Consider the following 10,280-nt stretch of genomic DNA (forward strand, 5'->3'; position numbering starts at 1 on the left):
CTCATGTTCAACTTGTGGGCTACTTGGACTCCCAGATCCCTTTCACATATAGTTTTATTCAGCCAGGTGTCACCCATCCTATATCTGTGCATTTCATTTTTCCGCCCTAAGTGCAGTATCTTACATTTCTCCATATGGGTATGATGATTGGAAATAAATGTCCCTCTTTCCATCACAACATCCCCAATTTATAATTTTCTTTCACATACTGTGGTACACATATAAATTAGTATATACTGCTGAACATACATGATTTTTACTCCTTCTTGAAGTATTCCATACAAGTTTATTGCATTAAGCTATTGAAAGTGGTGCCAGGATGTACGGCTTGTTCACAGGAACCTTTTACAAGAATCAGTGAGTTATTTGGTTTATAAAAGAGTCTTGCTAAGATCAAATGAAACAGGTTCATCAGATTCCAAAATGCTTAAATCTTTTTAGTATGCAAGGCTGGAGAAAAAGAAACAGCCACAGAAAGACTGTCCAGTGAGGAATTAAATGAGAATTAGAATTACTGGCCTACACACTGTGATAGCTCAGGAGGTGAAGCTATTAGATTGTGTAAAGGAAGGATTAGTGAGAAGAAAGATCACACAACCCTGAAAACCAAGGATGTTCAGTATGGCATTTATAAAGGAGCCATTGTTTCTCAGAAGTATTAGAATTAAATGAGGCATGAATAGTTTAAAAACCTTTGAAAATTTTTATTTTTTCAGTTTTTCTTTTTTAAATTCCAGTTTTATAAATGAAAATAAACTTAATTATTCTGATCTTCTGTGAGCTTAAATGAGCCTAACCTGTCATCTTACTACTGGATAGGGTTTTCAAACATTGAAGAATAATAATAATAGTATTTATTTATTTATTTATTTGTAGCCCGCCCAGGCACAGGGAATCCTGGCAGCAATAAAAATACATAGAATACAATAAAATCCACTTTTAATCCCATCCCAACCCTCCTCCCAATACTAAAATTACAATTAAAGTATCACAATTTAAAAACAGTAAAATACAATAACTTAAAATGGGGGAATGATAGGTGGACAAGTGACGTAGGTTACAGTATGCGGGGCGAGGAGTTAAGAATATCTTATTTATCTATACTCTGCTTTTCTGCCATACAGTATGTCTCTAGCAGTACATGAAATGCAAGACTGAAACTACATTGCTTAAAACCTAGATGCATCCATTAAAATATAATCAGAGAGAAATATATAATCCATCCTAAAATACCTGCCTCACTGAAGAAAACTGCTTCCCAACATTTTCACAGCCAGCAAGGCTAGGCTTAGGTGGATATCACTAAATGGTATGCTTTCTAGTGCCAAGGTGCTGGCACAAAAGGCCCTGCTCTTTTTGTTGTTATTATAGGTACAGCTCTTAATTGATGGCAAAAGGCAGGAGACTCATGAAGCACAATGGCAGCTGCCCTCTTACCCAACTCATTATTTTCAATAAGGCTTGAGGAGTAATGGTTCCTATTGGTTTGTGTCTATTGCTGGTAAATTTAGATAAATACAATATAGGGCCGGAACAGATGGCCTGAAAAAGCCCACTTTCGGGTGTCATTGGCACTCGGCATTTAGATGTCACATGTCCTGATGACTTTGGGAAGCTGGTTTGAAGCTGTCTGATTGCCCAAACATAGGCGGCTTCATGACGCTCCGGCAGCATGACATTTACACGCCACATACTGCCAGAGCATCTGAAGCCACCATGGGGCTGCAGTGGGGCGGGAAAAGCCAGCTTTTCCCTGACCGAAAAAGGAGCGGATCTTTGCTTCAAGGCAGATTGGGGTCACAGCGTGCAGTTGCTGCTGCCCTAATCTATTTTAGGAAGGGGCGGCTTCAAGCCGCCCCTTCAGGGCCATCTGTTTCACCCCATAGTTGCTTATTATTTTCAGGATCAATTAGTTTTTAGATTGTGCCCTGAACAATAGTTTAATTAAATTTAACAGCTTTCCATAGTTTTTCATGATCTATGCTGTCAAAGACTTTGCTATAGTCTAGTACATGCTGGAATTCCTTGGTGTGCTCCATTTACCATCCTGTATTTGCAGTATGGTCCCTAGTGCCCCTTCCTTTTCTGAACTCTCCTTACACTTCTGGGATTTCTCTCTTTATATATAATTGGAGTCTATACTACAGAATTTTGAGCATCATTTTGCTCGTGTGCGATTAATGCTATGGTCCTATACTTGCTGTAGTCCTTTGTATTTCCTTTTTTTGTGGATGGGGATATATATTGTTAATTTCCAATCTGGGTGGTTTCCAGACTGGATGGTATACAAATAAATTAAAAACACAACGTGCAAAAGAGATTTTGAGATGGCACATCATAAAACCGGTTGCAAGTGGGGAAAATGCCAAAAATGTAATAACATAAAACTAAAGTTAAACCAATAAGCTTGGTATCTGCTTGGGTTTAGTTCCAGGACCTCTATGGATGCTAAAATCTGTGTATGTTCAAGCCCCATTATATACAGTGATATAGTAAGATGGTGTTCCTTATATAAAGTGGAAAATCAAGGTTTGCTTTGTGGAATTTGTATATTTTTAAACTATTTCCAAGTGGTGGATGCTTAAATCTGTGGATAAAAAATATGTGGACATGGATGGCTGACTGTATTGATTGGTTGGTTGGTTGGTTGGTTGGTTGGTTGATTGTAATAAAGTCTAGGAATATGAAACAGTTTTTGAAATGCCTAGGGAAATAAAAAAGTGAAGGAAAGGACATAACAGACACTGAAGAGCTGTCCAGACCGGCACTTTGGGCCGGCCTGGGGGTGGAGTCAGTGCATAATAATAATAATAATAATAATAATAATAATAATAAATTTTATATATGTTTCCCCGCTTCTCCCATTGGATCAAAGCGGGGTTACAGACTAAAAAACCATTACAAAGGCAAGCATGCAGAAAGAGGTCGATAGATGTAGATAGATAGATAGATAGATAGATAGATAGATAGTAGATAGATAGATAGACCGACAGCGAGCGATGGATGATAGATAGATGAGGGGATTTAGTTAAGATGGAGGGAATGGATGACTGGAGGTGTGGTTGGATAAATGTCATAATAAACCATGCAGGTTAGTCCCTTACTATATAGTAATTAAGTGATAATAATAGATATGAATATATCTACACAGTTATAGATGTACGAATGGGGATGAGTAAAAACACATAAGGACAAATAAACAGGCAGGAATGCCTGTGGCAGGCAGGCAGGCAGGGATAGCAGGGCAGGCAGGCAAGCAGGCAGGCCGAGACAAGGTAGAGAAAGATTGTAGCTAGCTAGATAGATAGAGATAGATAGATAGATAATAGGAAGATAGAGATAGATAGATAGATAGATCGATAGAGGCATGGAAGAGGGTTGCTAGGAAAAAGTACTTAATCCCTGCAATTAAAACCCCTTAATATAAATAGGATAAATGAAAGAATAGCTATGTAGCTGTAGATAGATAGATAGATAGAGATGGATGGATGGAGGATCGATGGATGGATGGTCATGGATGAATGGATGGATGATTAGAGGAGACTGATCCAATGTCAGATCAAGCGATCTGGTATAGTGTTTTTTAATGATAGATGATAGAAAGAGAGAGAGAGGCCAACCTTCTGTAATCTCCAAGGTATACTGCCCTCCGCAGCCGGACCATTTTCCATACACAGGAAACACCTGAATGATAGCCTTGTATGCCGTTATAGGCTTTCCAACACCAAAAAGTTTCCAACTGTGGCATAGGAACCACCTGTGCCAGGTAATATGGCCATGGCTATCTGCTTTTCTACAGGAACTGCCTTACGGAACCGAGTGTTTTTGCCGAGAAAGATGGGGACGCAGCTCGTCAGCAATCATTTTAAAAACACGCGCGCGCATTCTGAAGTGTCTTCCAATTAGAGTCAGACCAGACAGTTCTAGCAAAGACGCTTCCAGTGCACTCTGTTTTGGGATATATCCACCACTTCTAGCCATCGGCTGAAAGCTGTCAGCAGGGCGCCGTGGCGAAAGAAAGGAAGGCATTTTCATCCAAATGAGAAGATAATGTCTCAGTTCTGCACATGTTCTCCGCTGTCACCCAGTCATGACAGCTCTGCATTGGTCCATTAATTTTCTATAAGCAATGTTATAAAGAAACATATACGCAAATTTCTTACGATGATCCATGAGTGTTGATATACCAGGCAAAGGTAACCCAGGTAGCAGTGGGAGGGGAATGAGGGAAAGTATATATAAGGTAAGGCAGACAGCGCTTATGACGTTTGATCGAACAAGCGCCTTGATTGGTCCATTTTAAAAAAAAAAAACCGCCAAAAATAAATCGAATCAGAAAACGGTCACTAGATGGAACGATCGTCACAGATAAATCGATTCCGATTAATGCGGGTTAACGTTACGTTATTCTGACGTAGTATTGATTGACACTCCAAATAAGGTATGGAGGAGAAGAATCGCTTTATTTAAACACCGATTTCATGCCAAGTGAGAACGCTTACTGAACGCTTGCAGGTAAAAAATCCGAATCAAACAAGCAGATGGGAACGATGAATAAAGCGGATTCTGAAGCGGGGATAACAACAGTGTTTTTTAATTCGATTTTATTAAAGCGTTTTATTTTAATTCGTATCAATCCTAAGTGGAACAAGCTCTATGTCAGTTAAACACTGATCCTCAACAAGCAAGAAGTGGTAGATAGCAACATAATCTGCCAATGATTCAAAGGTGTAGAATTTTTATATCTGGTTGTGAACATCTTAACATTATCCATAGCATTGCATGCTTTCTTTCTCCTCCCTCCTGGCCAACATGTGTTGTGATCAGCTGCAGACACATATGTTTCACTCTTCTTCTCCATCGTTAATCATATACTAAAAAGGTGTGGGTAAGAAGGAGGAACAAAAGTCTCAAACTGGAGAGAGGAAATGGTGTGGAGATCCATAAAGAGGAGATAGGAAAAAGAAAGCTTTTTACTTAATTATCCAAATGCATAGTGCTGTTGTGATTACAAAATAAATATAACGGTTAATAAAAATATAGTATTAATGTGTTTTTATCTATCTTTTTTTATCAACAGAAATCATCCAAGAAGGGACGTCCACCATGGAAATATTAATGGGCCAAAATTTAATGTAATCAACATCTAAAATACACGTTTTTTTATTTATGTGTTTTAAGAGTTTTTTAAAAACTTATCCTTTTACAGAATTATTGTTCATATGTTTTCTGTCCTTGACACTGAAACAAGTCAGGTTTACCTTCTTCCATGACTAGGAGGGAATTTCATTAGCATGTGTTTGCTATTTGTCACTGGGTTACTTGCATACATATGCTCTGTGAATGTTCAAATGGGTATCCATGCCTTTCTGGATGATGTATTCCTGTCCTTATCTTGACATGTTGTATACCCAGAGTGACCAGCAAGAATTACTTAAAAAATTAAATGAAAAGTAATAAAATTCTATCTGTTTATATGATAATCTCCATAGATAATAGGAGCAACATCTGATACTTATGCTTTGTCTACTGACCGTGAACTACTGTAGCTGTGTGTGCTTGCCTACAAAAGGGTAGCTCCTTCAGAATGCCCTCTAAGTATGCAACAATAGCAAAACATGGAAGCCGATAAGCCTGATTCACCAACTACTCCAAGTATGTTAAGAAACAGAGATCTATAGGTTTGGCCACTAAAATGGAATTCCCAAGAAAGGGTCATCAGAGGAAAGAAAGAAAGAAAGAAAAGAGCATCCCTTGATGCATTTTGGAAGAGGCTTCCATGCATATCTAGAAGGTTTAAATCTTTTGTTTCTTTATGCGCAAAATCTTTTTGTTTCTTTATCGTGAATACTTGGACATTATTGCTTCATTTTCAGATGGGCAAACTGTTAGTGTGAAGTAAAAATTGTTGGAACATGTTGCCCTGCTCTTCCTTTTTGTGTCCGGGAACCTATCCCTTGTTTTCCATGTTATTTTCCCGTGGTTCCCATTTTCTATTAAAGTATAATAATGCCCAGGAACACAACTGAGGTATCCATGTGGACATTTTGGAAATAAATAAATATTGTTTATTAAGAAATACAGATCCTCATCACACCCCGCCCACCCAAAATGAACAGCAAATTTGGCCATTTGGCCACTCCTAAACAACAACTGGCCAGAATACAATGAGCACAATGTGACACGTCAGTGGTTATTACATTTGTCAATCAAATTACAGGCCTTCAAAGTAATACTAAGATAGTTAATTTAAAACACGAACTTGCTAACCTGATAAGAGCCAGGGACTAGTTAAAGGAAGCTCAAGCAACTGGTCAAAACCAAGATCAAATACTGAGGGCTGAAACCATTCTAGTGCCACTCAGAGTCAGTGACTATACAAAACTATGTACATTACTTTAATGAAAAAAACTTGCAACTTTATTTAATTTAATTTGTGGATTTTAAACTGTGACCTGTTTACAGATTTTTAAATTTTTACATGTTTAATTGTTATTTTAACAGGGGAGGGTATGTGGGTTATATTTAAGGTATATTTAAGGTTATATTTAAGGCTCCCAGTAAAATCCCAAGAGAGGCGGATGGATTGCCAGTTCAGTTCAAAGTGTGATAACAAAACACAGAATGTGAGTGAGTATATTTGCATCATTCCAATAAAAAAAAACCAGTGAATGACCCTTTAAACAAGACTGGAATGTATGTGGAGCAGCAAAGATTTAGCACCAATCTCAGCAAGCTCAACTTGCGTATTTTGAACACAACAGGAACAAGAACAGTGTTTGGTACATAATCCCTTGTCTCCTGCACATGTGGAGGGCCTCTCCACAAGCAATAGAGCCCCCCTTTTCTTTCTGTTTGTCCTTAGATGGGTATGGTTGTTGTTATGTGTGTTGGGTACACTGCAATATGCTGCCCACTCTCAATGGTGTGAGATCCTCTTGCTCTCTGCATGTACTTCTTAAGTATCATGCTCCTATCCAGCCTCCTAACACCCAATTTGTTCTCACAAGAATCAGAGAGGCTGAGCACCCGAGCCAGCCGCTGGGAAGCAAATATGAAACACTGGAGGGCTCCACATTATTAGTAGAGGCTGACATGTTACTCTGCATTCAGTAAGACCAGAAGAGACAGCTCTCATTTTACTATGCACGTTTAATGGTTGGGGAGATCACATTTCTTGGCTTTGAAAAGTAAAGAGACTGGATGATGCGCAACAGACTTTTGACAGTCTTTAACCTGAGACTATCGGTTACCTTTCTGAGTCTCCAATTCTTATGTGATTTTGGAACTGTTTGCTATCAGCACAACCTTTGGCAGCGTGAAACAGTTTATGTACGGATGGGGATGCTTGCTATAGAGAATTGTTTCCTTGCTTGGCTGCTTGTTTGCAGTACATTAATATACTCTATAACACATTTGGCAGGAACATTCCTAACAGGAATAAACTCTTTAAATTTGACAATTAACAAGTAGTAGTATTAATCATATGAAAACAACCCTGAGATTTAAAAGTAGCTATCTTCCCATGATAGCATCACCTTAGGTCATCGTAGGTCAGAAATGACTCTCAAGGCACTTGACAACAAACATTATCTAGCGTGGACTTTCATGGCCTGTGACAACCAGAAGATGTTTGCCTGGATGCTGAAAACTCTACCAAGTCGGCGGTACCAAGTAAGTTTTTCTGCAGCAGGCGTTGTACAGCTGAAACCTACCCAGGAAAGTTGCTAACTACTGCTCCTCACTCATTACCGAAGCCTTCAGAGAAAGGTCTCTGAAGGTCTTAAAGCCTGAGAAGGAGTATGTGAAGAGAGCAATCCTTCTAGTACTCTTTCACAGGTGAAAGCCAGCATCTTGAACTGGCCTTGCAAACAGAAGCTGAATCTTCTTTTTAATCTCCACTAGCAGTAGATCCACCAAGTCAATGGTAAAAGCTACTTTTGACTTCCACAAAAAACAACCAAATAGACACGTCCTGATCAATCAAGCTATGAACTTGAAGCTAGAGAGCTAGATTTAATTTTATTTGGGGGTGGGGTGGGAGGGCTAAAAAGAGAAAATAGAAAGCCCGGGCAGATGGGACTGCCTTAAGATGCATCATAATGTTCAACTTCTTCCAGATGCTTTTAAGCCATGAGAATGTATAGAAAAATGTTAATCGGTTCCGAGAAACCATTGAACAGAAACAAGAGCAACATGATCCTAAACACATATTTTCAGGAAGAGTTTATGTGGGTTACATTCTAATAAATTAACTTACAATTACAGGCCAGTTGCAGTGTCTCTGACAGTCTTTTATCCATCCACCACCACAGCCTGGTCAATAATTTTCTGAACACTTTAGATGCCAATGGTAGTATGAAGCCGTTCTTAGTCATAAACAGACATTCCTTGTAAAAAAAGAATAGATGTATGTTCATTTAATCAATTTTGGGTGTTTTTATACCTCGATTGCACTTCACAGCGCTGGCCAACCGATCCTTTTTGACAGTGAGGGGTCCTGCCATTTAGCTCAAAGAAATCCTTCACTATACACTGTGATACCTTTGCCAGTCTCTGGTCTGCACTGACTACAGGAAATGCCAGGAACGCTATTGGTCATCCTGGGATAGTTCCAGTTGCTGAAGCCCGAAGTTGTGCACTGTTGACTTAAAATGTATCTGGGGAAAAGGCATACCCAGCTAGATCTAGAGATTATAGTTTCCTCTGAGATGGGAAAGTGCAGTTTAAAGGAGGCAGAATCAAGCTGCCTGATCCAGAAGATGTATTAAATACAGGTCAAATGACCTTGTTGATTTTGTGGGACCCCAGAAATGTTGATGCGATCAACCATGGTATCTTTCCGAATAGCCCTATCTGAACACTGCGATTATAAATTTCAAATATCAAACCTTGATTTTCCATTTTTTATAAGGGACACCATTTTGATATGTCATTATATTTAATGGGACTTGAGCATACATGGATTTTGTTATCCATGGGGATCTTGGAACCAAAACCCAGCGTATAACAAGGGTCCCCTGATTAGCATAATTCCTGGGTAGGGTAGGGTAAGGAAAGGCAAAGGCAAACCTCCCCTGAAACAACTTGCCAAGAAAACCCCACAAAAGGGTTGCTTTAGGGTCATCATAAGGTTGAAAAGACTTGAAGGCACACACAACACACAACTCGGGTATGCCACCGTAGGCCACCAAGGGGATTCTTGGATTATTGTGTCAGGATGTTGCCATCTACACTGGCTGCCACTCCATTTTGAAACCTAGCTTAAAATTCTGGCTTTGACCTTTAAGGCTCCAAATGGTTTGGGGCAACATTGCACCTGCTCACACATTTATCTATCCATCTGAAATCATTATTTGAGATTCTCCTCTAAGTGCACTTACCAAATGAGTTGGGGCACAAAAAATGGCCTTTTCAGTTGTGGTGTAACATTATGCAATGCCCTCTGTGGAGTCTCACTTATGAGCCCATTTACACTATAGAATTTAGCACTATCGTGCTGCTTTAACTGGATGGTTCGGTTCTATGGAATCCTGGGATTTGCCGTTTAGGGAGGGGCAGCATGTAGAATTCTCAACCAGAGCACTCCTGTGCCTCACCAAACTGCAAAACCCAAGATTATCTAGGATGGAACCATGGCAGCTAAAGCGGAATAACAGCACTATAATGGGCCCTCAGGGGCTGTGCAGCCGCCCCTGTTTCACGGATCGGGGCCACAGCAACTGATCTGGCCTTTCTAGGGCACCACAGTCATGTTGCTGTAGCTTGGCAGCGCTCTAGAGTGCCGTGACACCGCGCGCTGTGTAGAGTGGCCGTGGTGTCACGGCTCCCTGGAAGCAGAGCCGGGCATGCATTGTGGGACATCTGAGCACAGTACAAGGTGTTGGTTATTACCTATAAGCCCTACATGGCTTGGGCCCGAGTTACTTGAGGGACCGCACTCTCCCCATATGATCCGCCCTGCACACTCAGAACATCTGGGAGAATTGTGGTAGTATCCATCCTCCAAATATGTTCCACATCCCAGATGGCCCTTTTCAATAGCAGCCCTGGATTTGGAACAGTCTTCCCGAGGAGTCCATCTCACGAACCCCCCTGGATACATTCAAAAGAGACCAAAACCGTTCTCTTTCGTCAAGCTTTCCCCCCCGAGAGAATAAAGTTCTCATGCTGGCTGTTATCATCCTCTGCCTTACCCTGGAATATATGTGATATGTGTTCTGAGCGAGTAATAATAGAGATTGTATCTTGTACTATTTATATTTGTTATAACAATTTTG

This window comes from Sceloporus undulatus, chromosome 6 (assembly GCF_019175285.1).
Source record: "Sceloporus undulatus isolate JIND9_A2432 ecotype Alabama chromosome 6, SceUnd_v1.1, whole genome shotgun sequence".
Classification (NCBI taxonomy): domain Eukaryota; kingdom Metazoa; phylum Chordata; class Lepidosauria; order Squamata; family Phrynosomatidae; genus Sceloporus; species Sceloporus undulatus.